Raw genomic sequence first — 16,936 nt, forward strand, 5'->3', positions numbered from 1 at the left:
GAAAACTTCTTTTAGTGTGCCACTCACATAATAAAAAAACAGTGCTGTGCACCTATGTATGAGCACAGCCCATGGTCTAACGCTACAACCAACTCGAAATGCAATATTACATTTTGGTTTGGGGACGCAGTAAACCGCGTTTCTAAGTGTTGACAGTGATATTTCTTCTATTATCTCTCAGCGAATTTTTCTAGGTTGAGAAATATCTTTCTGCAGCACCAGAGGTCTGTGGGGCATATATCGTTGACGGAATTGCTCGTGAGTCGCAATGCAATCCATCTTCGAACTTCTACTCTTGAATAATGGCGGACACTTTTCTCACATTCGTCATTCCTTAGAAGAACATTCCTTAATTTAGCGATGCAGGCTGTACCCATTGAACCAGAAATTTGCTCCAGATACATCTTCACCTCGGAGATCACGCATACATGTCAGTCGTAGAAATGTGAACTCCGACCATTGAATTGCAACAGGCAGACGTTGGAATAGAGTTCTTGATAATGCCAAGGATGTAACATTCTTGTTATTCCTAAGAACCTGTAACAGCAAAAATCCAGGATGCGTGGCACCTGCTACCGATATATAAATTTTTCTGCTTAATTGTATGTAAATACTTGTAATTTTAATGCTTCCTCTTAATAAGTAAGGACATTGCTTCACTGTACGTGTAAATTTAGGTGGACGTTTGTTGACATTCCATTGTATTTATCTGTGTCTTCCTGTGAAAGTTATAAGCTATGGGGAGAAAGCCAAAGAAATTGTTACATGCATCGACTAGCAACGATAATAGCAGTGCTTATGCGTTGTAAAATCTTTGGGTGAGTTGTTGGTGCGCGGAGAGAGAGAGAGAGAGAAGAGAAGAGAGACGGGTTCCAGCGTTTGTAGTGTGGTGTTAACGCTCTCGCAGTAGAGAGTACCATTTTCGACAGCATCATGTACGCGCGCCGACCAGATGTCTAGAAACAGGAGGAACGACAGTGGACAGGCGGAAGAGGCTGTATTGATTACAATTGCCCATTCCTGTAACTAGCCGTGGCCCCACAAGATACTACCGTCTTCAACAACAGCAACAGTTCCGGCAACACAGATTCGTCGTCGGCTCAGAGTTTCGTCGTATGCACAGCACTGAAGTAAGACTATTCATTGGTGGAAAGTATTAACGGGTAACCCAGCAGCATAACTGAATGTGATTTGATTGATAACATTTATTTAAATAATAATCGGTTAAACTCAGGATGACTCTGTCCTCATTGACCCAGACATTGTTACCAAGCAGGATCCTTGTTCCTTTTTTCCCTTATTTGCTAACTGAGTGTCATAAGAATCAAATCGAATAGTTACAGCCAGTTTATTAATGAATAATTTCACTTTTAAGAATTTTAGCCTCAGTCTACTTTCAATTAACGGTTTTACAACAGAGGCTTCAGAATATGAGTAAAGTAAAGCAATTTCATTTTTCAAGTTTGAGAATTAATCACTGGAAAAAATCCAAATCTAAAGAATTGCACAAATTAAGAGTGCAGAAGTTTTATTTATTTTACATATAGCTTGGAACACATGGCTGTTTGGTTCGGCACATATTCTCGTATTCTATTATTTATTTCTGTTAAAGTCAGTAATAAAGGCTCAGTTGTTCAGGCAATAATCTGAAATCCAATTTTCAAAAAATGTAACCGCAAATAAAAGTGCTTGTTTTCTTTCTAATTTTCTTTGATGACGTTACGTTGACGCCACTGAAAGACATTGTTCACGTAACGAAGTTCAATACTAACATACACTTTAACTGCATATTTTCAAATCATTACTCGATTGTGTTCTTCAAAATTTAATAACAAACATATCGTAAGAGTGACTTCTATGCTTTCTTAATCATTACATACTCACTTAAAATTAGTGTAAAGAAAAAACGTGACAACCTTCAGTTGCCACGTTAGTGTTTAATCATACATGTTTTTCTTTCCTGTCATCATGTACAGGATTTTAGATGTAAATTACCCTAGTGGGCTGGCGACCGTTAATTATTTCCTTTTCGTTCATTAGTGTAACTTTTGGATTCATGATCAGTGGTACCCCTTTTCCGTCCAGTGTTGTTCGTGAGTGAATGCTCAAAATAACTTTCATTTTTCCAAATTATAACTCTGTTCTGTTTAATTACTTTTTATTTTTAGTAGACTTTTCGATCAGAAGGGTCTGTTGTACACTCTTCTTCTACTTTTCAGTATTATTTCTTCAGGAAAAATAGCCTTATCCAATTAGTAAAAATCGATTAGGCATACACGCGATCCACGGTCATATTTTATATCGCAATCAGGATAGGCCTGTTAGTAAGGGGGAGCTTACAAACTGTCTTGGCTTTTTCAATAAAAGCTGATTAATTAGAATCGTATGTGTCTACTTTCTCTTTGACTTTTTGGTTGTGTTCGGCATAATACAAAGGTGGAAAGAGCTATATCCACCATCGTGTGATTATGGTTACAGGTAAGAGGGAACTGTTTGGAGCTATTTCCTCACGGGGCTGAATGCTGCAGGAGCTTTGCGGCACTTTTAAGCCCGAGAAAATTGTTTCTGCATTCCTCTGCTAGACGGCGTAGGCCATGGACAAGACAGGGTAGTGGTTAAAAGTGAGAAGAATTCTTTCAGTGTAAAGTATAGGCATCAGAATCTGCCCTTAACAGCAAACATTTCTCATTCCTGTCTTCTCCTGGTCATAAGATGCGTAGGGCATCCCTGACATAGCAGGCTACGATAGTGTGAGTCTTCTTCTCCAATTTTCTACACAGGAGTGAATAGGGCTTTGCTGTTGTCATGGAATCTAAGTCCCCATCACGGCAATAGCTTTAAATATGCCACAACTGATAGAAGTCTCGTCAGCTGCAAACCAAACGTACTGGTCATTAACGTGTGACCAATGTCTGTTTTAATAGCAACTGTTGCCTTTCCATACACTTGTTTCAAATGATTTTTTTTTTGTTCAATATCGATTCATATGCCTCTGATAGGCTAAAGGAAGCCCTTAAAAATAGCGTTCTGTAGCTCTTTCCATGCCACATTAGTGGACAGCAAAGCCTCATACAAGTATAGACTAAAGGTGTCCACTACGCTACTTGCGATGGAGTAAAGTTATGGGTACACCTATTGTTTGTTCTTCTTCCTAGTGACGCTGGTAATGTGAGCTGCCAGCCGTGGTGGCCGAGCGGTTCTAGGCGCTTCAGTGCGAACGGCGCGGATGCTACGGTCGCTGGTTCGAATCCTGCCTCGGGCATGGATGTGTGTGATGTCCTTAGGTTAGTTAGGTTTAAGTAGTTCTAAGTTCTAGGGGACTGATGACCTCAGATGTTAAATCCCATAGTGCTCAGAGCCATTTGAATTAATGTGAGCTGCGGAATCTTTGTGTTGAAAGTAACGTGACTTTTTATCATGACTTACTTAAAACAAATGAACAGTAGCCGGCCGCTGTGGCCGAGTGGTTCTAGACGCTTCAGTATGGAACCGCGTGACCGCTGCGGTCGCAGGTTCGAATCCTGCCTCGGGCATGGACGTGTGTGATGTCCTTCGGTTAGTTCGGTTTAAGTAGTTCTAAGTTATAGGGGACTGATGACCTCAGATGTTAAGTCCCATAATGCTCAGAGCCATTTGAACCATTTGAACAGTAGGGTGGCAGAAGCTAAAAATAAGAACTTGGTGATCTAAAATGTCAACTTCAGTTGAATTACATATTCATGTCATCTAACTAATTTTAAATTTCGATTTGAAAATCTGATGGAATGAGACTAGAAAGAAGACTGGTAGATGAAATGAATTATAAAAAATAATCTCAGTTTACCTGTTTTTTGACAGGCTTGTGTAGTGTAACGACGTAAGTTTTGTATAAATGATTTTCCTTTGACATATGACCATGTGCAGACTTCGTCACCAACGTCAGTTACAAAACACTTCAGAATTATTTAAACTCTTTTTATAAGTGGTCGCTGAATGGTTCTTGAACGAAACTATAATTAAAACATCATTATTTGAGTCGTATGCGCAGAATTACGTCACTCAGTCCAATTGGTTTGCGCAAACATTTTTCAATTTATATGTCGTTTGTTTCTTCTCAGAAATTATATTAATGCAAATTATCTGCTTTAATAAGTATTAGAACCACATTGAATAAACTTTCAAGATTCAAACTCGCGATGAACGTTGTCAAAAATCAATAATCTTGTCAAATCAATTAGTAATACCTCTTCCTTAACATAATTCTTCATAAAGAAATTCTCGGAACACGTATTTAAACTTTTGTAGTATACACTCGTTTATTATCTTCCTATACACTACATATAGACGTGAACCTGAGTCTTGACAAGATAGGACTGAACATTTACAACATTATTAAACTTTCTATGACGTCATTGTTGTAGAAACATTACAAATTCTTATTTTTCAGTTTTTAGAAGCACGACGCAACAACTCGGTTTCAGGATCTTCTGTTGCTGTTTGGCTGTCGACCCGCGACGTATAGTGGCCAGCAATTTTCTCTCTGGTCCCGGCAGCGAAGGTGCTGTCTCCGTTCGTTGCGCCGCTCTCTCCGTACATGAAACATAAAAATAAATACAAAACTTTAGATAATTCACAACAACTATAAATATTACAAAATACCTAAACAAAACTTACATTCACCTGCAAACTGGGCTGACACTGGTGGATGGGTGACGCTTCAATTTCACGTCCCACCACATACCCCACCCACAAGCTCAGTTTTTCAAGTTTTAACCGAAAATAAAACTTCTTCTATATACAATATTTAACCGTTAATATTATACATTTTTTCTCACATTTTCCGTAATCTAAAGTCCTTGCTCTTAGATAGATTCAATCCTTTTATGACGATATCGTTGTGATTATTTGTTATTTACTTTTAATTGTGCTATTACGGTAACTCATAACCGAATATATCGAGATTACTCCTTTTCATTTAATAATTGCTAGAAATAATAATTTAGTATGTTCTTTAACGTTGTTACATTAGGACAGAGAGTTCAAATTGTGATAGGTTAGCTCCAGTTTTATTCATTTACTAGGGTTATTCTTTCCATAATATACATTACTAATAACTTTCTTACAATAACTAATAGTACTATGTACTTTACGTTGTTGTTTTCCATAATGCTTTATTTATGTCTGAGGTCAAGAAGAAATCAAGCAAAACTTTCTTTAGAATCTCGGCATGGCTTTCTTTACCTTCGGACACTTTGTTGGGTAATGGCAATTTATTTGGCCGAAACAAGCGAGAGAGCCCCGTTTGGTGTGTTCTATATTAACACTATTTCAGATCTCTATTAAAGGCACTCTGCTATGTTCTCGCGAGCTGTATAGCTCCGGACGTCCATGGTCCCTAAAATCATTAACCATCTCCTTTGGTTCCTACTATCCGAGTAAATATAAAATATACAAAATTCCTTCTGACCTCATAACAAAAATTTCTGCCATATAAATCCCTCTTTAGTTAACTTTCCTTTTTTGAAGTACCGGTAGGTTATTGTAGAGCACTTGTTTAAACTTTCTATCACTTTTTTAAAAAAAATAACACGTAACTATCACGAAAAACTTCACATTAATAAAGTATGAACGCTCGTCCATATGTAACATATACTAAATATTAACTTACTTAGGAATGAAGGGTTTAATTTGATCGACACTATATAATCCTTTAATTACACCTGATGAAGGTTCCACAAGCAGTAACGCTGTGGGATGTACAATCTTATGAACAACATATGGACCTTCAAAGATAAAGAAGAATTTTCTACATTCCTTATTGATCTTTGAACTTTTAGGATGAGATCGTACTAATACAAGGTCTTCCTTTCCTCGTTTCGATAGACAATTCGTCGAATAACATTTTTCTTTCCTTTACATAATACGGTAACCTACTAATTAGGACTCGTATTAGATGACTTTCAATAATTGGTTCTTCAAGTAATTTAGCATGTTTTAAATGCCATTCGAAATAATTCCTATAGCCTCCCCACCGTTTAGAATAAGGAGGAGGGTCTAACAACTCTAAAGTTAAGTGTTGTTGTTTTCCTCTTGACCAATAATTTTGTTTAAACTGCTTAACAAAATCATCCCAGTCCCTAAATTCAGTTCTATGCAGTACTGCCCATTCCGCAGCTTCTGCTTCTAAATGTCCTATTACAAATTGAATCCGTTTTTCATTACTCCATTTAGGAGATAATGAAGTTTCAAAAGCTTTTATAAAGATTATAGGGTGAAGTTCGCCTCCTGGTTTGAATACAGGTAACTGACTTGCTACATTTGAATTTGTCGTTATATCATCCCAACATTCTGCGAGAGACATAGTTGGATTTTGTTTAGACTGCAGAGACGGAGTTGCGTCGTATTTGCTTGCCGTGATTTCTTGATTTGTGTTGTTGTCGTCCGAGCTAGCAAACACGATGCGACTGTTGTCTATGATTACGTTATTACTTCTACTACTTGAAATGTTTTCATTATTATCTAATTCCGATAACCGTTTAGTAATTTCCTGTATTTGCATTTCTGTATTGGATAGATGGTTAGCTAATATCGATTCCTTACTGTGTTCACGATGTGAACGCTCTGTATCTTCGTCAATATTATTATATTTGGAAGTCTCAAGGTTACTGCATATTTCGGTAATTAAGAATTTCATGTTTTCTATTTCGGTATGATCCTTTTCTACTCGATGAGTTAATGTCTCTAATTCTACATTATCTATTGTAGAAATCTCTACAGGTTTGGTAGAAACCTCTTTAATAGATTCTAATAACTCTCTACGAACAGTTTCTGTTTGCATAGAAAATTCATCTCGTAACTTATCGTTATTTTTCTCTATTTCATTTACAACTAAGACATTGACATTATCTAGTCTCTTGGTTAAGTCAGTAATATCATTTCGCATGCGAGCTTTTTCCTCACGCGATTCCTGGATATGTTCTTCTAACCTTTTACAATTATCAGCAATCTTATTCCTACGCCCTACTAGGTTTTCCTGCATTTCAACTTTAGAAGCCTCTATTTTATCACTTAATTCTCGACTGGTTTCATTAAGATGTTCCTGTAACCTGTCTGTAGATTTTGTTAGCTCCCCTTTAAGTTCCTCTTTTAATCTAGCCGTCGATTCTTCGTTAGATTGTTTTAATTCCTCTCTTAATCTAGCAGTAGATTCTTTGTTAGATTGTTTTAATTCCTCTCTTAATCTAGCAGTAGATTCTTCGTTAGATTGTTTTAATTCAGATAAAAATTCCCCGTTAGATTGTTTTAATTTAGCGATCGCCCTAAAAAGGGATCTCATGGTCCTATCGGACACAGATTTCTCTTCGTCTGACATTTCACTTCCCGACATTATTGTAAAATATTAACTAGTTGCATACACAGACTTGTAATCAACAATCCTATTAAAAGCACACTCCCTATGTACAACACTCCACTTCCAACTTAAAACAGACTCACCGGACACTAATATTGCAGTTTGTAGTACTCGGTGATCAGTGTATTGCTATGGTCTGCAGAAGTAACAGCCGTCGATGCAGCCGCTGAGATGCTGCGACCCGGCTTCCGCAACCGGCAGGACGCTAAGTCGAACACCGGAGACGTCACTGGCTGCAGCCACGCCCGGCCGCACCGTAGACAGGCGAAGCCCTCAGCAACACCTCTAATACCAGCCAGAGGAACGCCCCACCCCCCTCCCAGATGACGTACTAGGCCTGTTAGTTTAGGGAGAAAAAGATTGTCGGGGTTTGCAGCGTTCAGCTGCTACCCAACAGATGCGCCTTCTCTTGGAATAACTGCGTGACCGTACTGCTTGGCTGCGCTCCGTCAGATGCCCACATCCGCGAAGTCGACGCTGGCTGGTGAAGGCTGCCCGAAGACTCGCGTTGACTTCCGAAGGACTCTTGACGTTTTGTTTCGTACCTGGGTGCCTTAGTTGCACACAAGTCCTGTTTATAAGGTCGCCATGGTGTAGTGTAACGACGTAAGTTTTGTATAAATGATTTTCCTTTGACATATGACCATGTGCAGACTTCGTCACCAAAGTCAGTTACAAAACACTTCGTAATGGTTCTTGAACGAAACTATAATTAAAACATCATCATTTGAGTCGTATGCGCAGAATTAAGTCACTCAGTCCAATTGGTTTGCACAAACTTTTTTCAATTTAGATGTCGTTTGTTTCTTCTCAGAAATTATATTAATGCAAGTTATCTGCTTTAATAAATAATAAAACCGCATTGAATAAACTTTTAAGACTCAAACTTGCGATGAACGTTGTCAACATTTAATAATCTTGTTAAATAAATCAGCGATACTTCTTCCTTAATATAATTCTTCATAAATAAATTCTCGGAACATGTATTTAAACTTTTGTAGTATACACTAGTTTATTATCTTCATATATACTACATATAGACGTGAACATGAGCCTTGACAAGATAGGACTGAACATTTACAATATGATTAAACTTTCTATGACGTCATTGTTGTAGACAAATTACAAATTCTTATTTTTTCAGGTTTTACAAGCACGACGCAACAACTCGACTTCAGGATCTTCTGTTGCTCTTTGGCTGTCGACCCGCGACCTATAGTGGCCAACAATTTTCTCTCTGGTCCCGGCAGCGAAGATGCTGTCTCCGTTTGTTGCGCCGCCCTCTCCGTACATGGAACATAAAAAGTAAATACAAAAACTTTAGATAATTCACAACAATTATAAGTATTACAAAATACCTAATCAAAACACTAAATCAAACTGACATTCACCTGCAAACTGGGCTGACACTGGTGGATGGGTGACGCTTCAATTTCACGTCCCACCACACTTGCCAGAAAAGTGCACAGTCATCGGTTGTGACACTGGAGTCTTCCGTAGTCTACTGCCGGAAAAGACCGATTTTTGACGATTTCTGTTTAGGCATTACAATATTACGCTTAGGGCGCACTGCTCAGTGCGAGACAGCACACCACGGACCTTCACTTCATAACTACGAAATTAAATACCTCTCGTGCCACCGATTTGTTCCTTTTATATGCCTGTCTACTGTGGGACGGGATTTCAGTGAAGGCTGGGTGGGTTTGTCCCAACGCATATGCACAAGGCGAAAATGCAGCGTCAATGCGCCATACACAATGTTGCTTCCAGTTCGGGCCATATTTCTTATACCTTACGCACTACATAAAATAGATACAGCAGATTTCTGCCATATTATTTTCTAAAGACAAACGACATTGAGTCGTACATATTCTTCAATTGCGTGAAGCGTATAAATTTATTTTTCATGTATTTTCCCATAATACATGCAGGTATTGCCGAGACATGGCTTAGCAACAGCATGGAGGATGTTTGCATAATGAAATTTTCACTCCGCAGCGGCGTGTGCGCTGATATGAAATTTCCTGGCGGACCAAAACTGTGTGCCGGACCGAGACTCGAACTCGGGACCTTTGCTTTTGGCGGGAAAGTGCTCTAGCATCTGAGCCATGTGATCTGGGTCAGGCACACAGATTTGATACATCATGATGTTTCATTAGTAAAATTTATTTGAAAACAGTGTTTTCCTCCAGAATGACTGTTTATCTCCTAATTTTTCTGTGAACGTCCTGTTTAGCCCTTTAAGTGAAATTTAGCCGCTTTTAGGCTCTGTAAGGTTGAAACCTTCCAATGTGGGGCCCAGTTACAACAGTTGCAGCCGCCCGGTGTGAATGGATGGCGGCGAAGTCCGCAGTAGCCACAGGTATGTGCGGGCGGCCAAAGGGCCCGCATGCATGTGCGCGCTATCTGCGCCATCTCGTCTCTGGCGCGCTGCTGACGCCGCCCTGCGCCCTGCGCCCTCAGCCCTTGCAGCCCTTGCTGTGGGAAAGCAGCCTCCCTTCATGTCATGGCGGCTGTTGTCAAGTGGACGTCACTCGCGTCGGGTTTCAGCACGTAAACACTCTGACGTCGTACGTGCCCTGTGCGGCTATCCTGACCATCCTGTATGGAATTTTTCACAGGGAGCCATGACGGGGGTGCTCAGTCGTCGGAATGGAAGATTTACTACACTCACGCATTTTACTATATTTCCCATAAATGTATCTTTAATTACAACTTTCCAGGGAAACTCCCTGAATATATGCACTGATGTACAAAATTAAAGCAGCCGACCGAAATTTTGTAAGGTTGCGTTTATTTTGCCACAAAACGGTATAAACAGGTGCTGGTAAAGTAGAAACAATGTAGTGAATGCTGTACATAATCAACTCCCACATGCATATTGGTAGACAAAAAAATTCTTCGTCTTTCCCATCTTAACGGATTTGCACACACATTCTGAGAACCGGTAAATGAGCTCAGTTATAGGGTATGATCACCTCTGGCACCAATACCTACCTGACAACGACGGGACATGATGTGAATAACATCATCAATATACACTACTGGCCATTGAAATTGCTACACCACGAAGATGACATGCTGCAGACGCGAAAGTTGACCGACAGGAAGAAGATGCTGTGATATGCAAATGATTAGCTTTTCAGAGCATCCACACAAGGTTGGAGCCGGTGTGGCGACACATCCAACGTGCTGACATGAGGAAAGTTTCCAGCCGATTTCTCATACACAAACAGCAGTTGACCGGCGTTGCCTGGTGAAACGTTGTTGTGATGCCTCGTGTAAGGAGGAGAAATGCGTACCATCACGGTAAAGGTCGGATTGTAGCCTATCGCGATTGCGGTTTATCGTATCGCGACATTGCTGCTCGCGTTGGTCGAGATCCAATGACTGTTAGCAGAATATGGAATGGGTGGGTTCAGGAGGGTAATACAGAACGCCGTGCTGGATCCCAACGGCCTCGTATCACTAGCAGTCGAGATGACAGGAATCTTACCCGCATCGCTGTAACGGATCGTGTCGCTACGTCTCGATTCCTGAGTCGACAGATGGGGACATTTTTCACGAAAAGTTCGACGACGATTGCAGCAGCATGGACTATCAACTCGGAGACCGTGGCTGCGGTTACCCTTGACGCTGCGTCACAGACAGTAGCGCCTGCGATGGTGTACTCAATGACGAACCTGGGTGCACAAATGGCAAAACGTCATTTTTTCGGATGAATCCAGGCTCTGTTCACAGCATCATGATGGTCGCATCCGTGTTTGGCGATATCGCGGTGAACGCACATTACAAGCGTGTATTCGTCATCGCCATACTGGCGTATCACTCGGCGTGATGGTATGGGGTGCCATTGGTTACACGTCTCGGTCACCTCTTGTTCGCACTGACAGCACTTTGAACTATGGACGTTACATTTCAGATGTGTTACGACCCGTGGCTCTACCCTTCATTCGATCCCTGCGAAACCCTACATTTCAGCAGGATAATGCACGACCTCATGTTGCAGGTCATGTACGGGCCTTTCTGGATACAGAAAATATCCGACTGCTGCCCTGGCCAGCACATTCTTCAGATCGCAGTCAAATCTTGCTGATTCTTTCGCACAATTTCATGAATCCCACACCATTAGGGATCCTCTTCGATGTCTGGGTTCCGAGATCGTGTTCCACGTGCCTCCAGATGCGAATCCGTCGAGAATCGCTCTCCAGAACAAATCGGGACTCATCTGTGAAATGAACATTGGCCCACCGTTCGATCGTCCTGTTGGCACGTTAACGCCTCCACTCTAGGAGTTCCATTTTGTGAAGACACGTCAGAGGTAAAAATACAGCAGATCTTCGTCAGTAAGGGCCACTCTGCTGAAGTCTTCTGTGCACCGTTTGCCTCGGTACAACACGTCCAAGGGATGCTGCGAGGTCAGATGCCAGTTGCAGAGCAGTACTAAGGCGGTACAGTCGTACCCGTACAGCCAAATAATAATCCACTCTTTCTGATGTCACACGTGGTCGGCCCTATTCCTGGACGTTCCAAAGTACCAGTTAAGGAATATGTGGTAATATGAACTGGTTGAGAACAATATAGCATCCAAGAATATGCGCACGCACTAAAATATAACAAATAATAATGATCTTCTTCTGTTAATGTTAGTATAGTATGCTCATGCTGCAGAACTTCTTTTGTCAGGTCATTTTTTTGTGACGGTAAATGACTTAAAATTTCTTAAATTGTAATGGAATATTTGATTAATGTTTCAGAAAAGAGTGTATGTAATACATGTACTGTGTAAGTAGGCTGTTTAGGTTTTTTTATTGGTAACGCCGCCGCCACTTAGCGCTCTGTATGAAAATCACTGGCTGTGCCGTGTGCAGTCTGTGGCTGGTTTGCATTGTTGTCTGCCATTGTAGTGTTGGGCAGCGGCAACTGGACATGAACAGCGCGTAGCGTTGCGCAGTTGGAGGTGAGCCGCCAGCAGTGGTGGACGTGGGTAGAGAGATGGCGGAGTTTTGAAATTTGTAAGAATTGGTGTCATGAAGTGATATATATATTATGACTGCTAAGGTAAATACATTGTTTTTTCTCTATTACAATCTTTCATTTGCTAACTATACCTATCAGTACTTAGTGCCTTCCGTAGTTTGAATCTTTTATTTAGCTGGCAGTAGTGGCGCTCACTGTATTGCAGTAGTTCGAGTAACCAAGATTTTTGTGAGGTAAGCGATTTGTGAAACGTATAGGTTAATGTTAGTCAGGGCCATTCTCTTGTAGGGATTTTCAAAAGTCAGATTGCGTTGCGCTAAAAATATTGTGTGTCAGTTTAAGCACAGTCACGTATATTTTTTCAAAGGGGATCTTTCAACTGTACTAAGCAACATTTCTATTCAGTCGGTGAATTTATTCTTACACTGTTGAGGATACTAGAACCCATTGTTATCTATATTCTCTTGATAATAGAATGAAACCTGTAAGGAAGAGAGAAATATAATAGAGCTCGTTTGAATGTGTGATAATACGCAGGAATATAGAAGGTGAAAAAGGGTAAAGTAACTGTGAAAAAGAAGATTTTAAGGAAGAGAAGTAATGAGGTAAGAGTTTCTGATAAATCTGCGGACGAGAAAACAGGAAGCTTATATCAGGTATTGAAGAAGAGTAATGTGAGGACATGTTATGAGGCATAATTCGTGATGAAGTGATGAGTATATATAATGAAATCGAGAAAAGAAAATGTATGTTGAGAAGTATAAGGCAAGATACTGATAATTTTATATCCCAGGACTCGAAAAGTGATACAATGGGAATGTAATGATGTATAAGACTGTAGCTTTGTTGTTCCGGTCTGTTTCTGACAGTAAATTTCCAAAAACTTGTATGATTCAAACTGATATGAGCTGATGACTATTCCACTCTCACACAAACAGGATACTTATAGCTTACAGCTTTTCTTGTGATATGCGCTTCAGCAGTAAGACAATATTAATTTAGAAGTAAGAATAATGACTGAAATATTTGTTCTGATGATTTGCACATAGTAGTTACCAAAGCCAGGATAACCATACTCTTATGTGATATGTGTTGTGGTCTCATGTTGTAATTTAGAAACTGTTTGTAAGAAGTTTCACTGAAGGTATACTGCTGTTTGTTTTCCTTTGGTCTTATATGATTATTTACCAACTGAGACCAATACACTGGCCTATAGGCACATAATATTCATATTTTAGCAAACAGAACACAGCATGTGGTTCTCAGTGGAGAGACGTCTACAGACGTTAAAGTTACCTCTGGTGTGCCACAGGGGAGTGTTATGGGACAATTGCTTTTCACAATATATATAAATGACCTAGTAGATGGTGTCGGAAGTTCCTTGCGGCTTTTCGCGGATGATGCTGTAATATGCAGAGAAGTTGCAGCATTAGAAAATTGCAGCGAAATGCAGGAAGATCTGCAGCGCATAGGCACTTGGTGTAGGGAGTGGCAGCTGACCCTTAACACAGACAAATGTAATATATTGCGAATACATAGAAAGAAGGATCCTTTATTGTATGATTACATGATAGCGGAACAAACACTGGTACCAGTTACTTCTGTAAAATATCTGGCAATACGCGTACGGAAAGATTTGAAGAGGAATGATCATATAAAATTAATTGTTGGTAAGGCGGGTGCCAGGTTGAGATTCATTGGAAAGTCCTTAGAAAATGTAGTCCATCAACAATGGAGGTAGCTTACAAAACACTCGTTCGACCTATACTTGAGTGTTGCTCATCAGTGTGGGATCCGTACCAGGTCGGGTTGACGGAGGAGATAGAGAAGATCCAAAGAAGAGCGGCGCGTTTCGTCTTAGGGTTATTTGGTAAGGATGACAGCGTTACGGAGATGTTTAGCAAACTCAAGTGGCAGACTCTGCAATAGAGGCGCTCTGCATCGCGGTGTAGCTTGCTGTCCAGGTTTCGAGAAGGTGCGTTTCTGGATGAGGTATCGAATACATTGCTTCCCACTACTTATACCTCCCGAGGAGTCACGAATGTAAAATCAGAGAGATTCGAGCGCGGACGGAGGCTTTCCGGCAGTCGTTCTTCCCGCGAACCATACGCGACTGGAACAGGAAAGGGAGGTAATGGCAGTGGCACGTAAAGTGCCCTCCGCCACACACCGTTGGGTGGCTTGCGGAGTATAAATGTAGATGTAGATGTAGATTGCTCTATATACCACTGGGATAACTTTGATGCAAGGTGCGAATTTCACTGTACGCACTTCGTTACACGTAGACACGATGTCCATACCTATGGAATATTTACGAAACTCTGTAATGTTGTTGCATTAATTTGCGGTGCAAGCGGTGCTGATAGACAATAACACCGGGTTAAAAGCTGTGAGTTGTCTGCGGAAGTTAACCTTGCATTACTGAGCAACTGTTTCACCAGGTATCCAGTCTAGCTTACCAAATTCCCAACCAGACTAACATTAATTACAATGTTTTAATAGTCATACGACAACCGGATATATATATATATATATATATATATATATATATATATATATATATATATATATAATAAAAAGAAATAAATCAGTTTATATTTAGAAATTTATTTTAACATTTATCATTGATATTTCAGCATATTAAACTTGATTCATAACTGAACTGGTGCCTTATTTAGGATTATGAAAATGTGAGTTTGTAATCTTACAGAACACAATATGGAGCCAAGATTGGGAGACTGCATACAACACTGCATTCATAAAATAACACACGAAGAACGTTGAAACACATGCAACAGGAAATTAACCACAACCAACCGATTCAAATTTTCACCCAAAGAAGTTATATTCGTAGCGCAATCCTGTCCGTCATGTAATTACCACACACTGGTATACTAAATTCATACTAACTCTCTGTGAAATCTTCCCGAAAAGAATAGCTGAGGGCTACTTTGACGATTACACCACATGCTTCACGTGGTCAACTTGGTTTACACAAAGAGTGTAACACCACAATAATTTTGATAATTAAAATAAATTAGATCGAAAAAGCAATTTACAAAAGAAGAACCTCGAACTGGTTACTATCGTCTTACTGTTAACCTGATGGGTCAAACAATTGTATAAGCAAGTGGTACTGGTCTCACAAAGTACACCCCACGTGGGTTGAACATAAAGAAAAGTTGCTATATGGAAAAATATTGTCAACACGAGACGCTATAATCTCACGCACATTCGCATTTGAGATTGATGATCTTAGTTAGAGTTACTGATCAACACATGGTTCCACTTTACTCACAAAGTAGTGACAAAGCAACTACCGGAATATATTCTGAACTTCTCACTCGAATTACACTGCGTTGCAATTTAAGATAACATTAGATATTTTAGAGCTAAACCTGAAATAAAGGTGATTCAATTTTCAGTTAGGCTGAACTTAAGAAATCCATTGTCCTACGGACTTAGCAGACACGCGCTTAGCCGGAGATCTTACCACTTCAGACGCTCGCCGCGGACAGACTGACCTGGCCCGCTACCGAGCGTGCTTCACAAATACAAAACGGAAGTGACCAGAGAGGCAGCTGCCTATACCAACATGACAAGGGACGGACCGGACCCTACTAAGAATAGAAACCTCTTTGCTTTTAGAAAGCGTAGCTACTTGTTCCGACGTTGGTCCTACTGTTCTCTAGCAGACAGGCTTGCCTGCTACCATCCAGCATGCAACTAGAAATACATTTGCTCATTCATCCTCTCACACAGAAGGGAAGGGGGATGACAGTATCTTATCATATACAGTATATAAAAGAAAGCGGATGTAGGTTCCGTTTGAGACTGTGTGACATGAATTACATAGAAACTGTGTTTTAAAGTGTAGTAGTGTGAGAGATCGTTCTTGTTTATGTGTATAAGTAACACGTTTCACTGCTCAGTCTCCTTCCAGATAGTCAGAAACACCACAGTACATTTAGAAGAGGAATTTATGCCGTAAATGACAACAGATTTAAGAAATTAACATGAAAGGAAACCAACAGAGACCTTTCAACTCCAAGTTATTATAATCAAATTCTGTTTGATGAGACAGCTGATACTCAGTACACTTAACTAGAATTTCAGATAATAATGTCTAATTTTAGTTTACTTACGTTATTTGCATTATGGACAGACGTGGGAAGCAATTAATATTGAAAAATGCCATGGAAACATATATTACATTGAGAAGAATCTATCATGAATAGTATTAAGACTGAAACTCCACTTTTGCTTCAGTGCATGAGCATATGCTTAGATGGGAACCGTGTCAAGTGTCCCATTATGCAACCACTGCTACGATGTGGGTTGACAACTTTCTCTTACTGCCTGGCTTTTCATCGGATATGGATTATACGCAACACAGCTGACAGTAGATGATGGAAGAGCCGCTGCTACTGGAATTCTGACAATGAGGGGTTGTCAGTGGAGGAACCAAATCAACTCTTGCCCTCACTCAGTCTGCCCTCATATGTGCTGTTGATTTTCGCCTAGATCTTTGCGTTGCCAATGGCGAAACTGATCACTTTAAATGAC

The sequence above is a fragment of the Schistocerca gregaria genome, chromosome 4 (assembly GCF_023897955.1).
Source record: "Schistocerca gregaria isolate iqSchGreg1 chromosome 4, iqSchGreg1.2, whole genome shotgun sequence".
NCBI classification, from domain to species: Eukaryota; Metazoa; Arthropoda; class Insecta; order Orthoptera; family Acrididae; genus Schistocerca; species Schistocerca gregaria.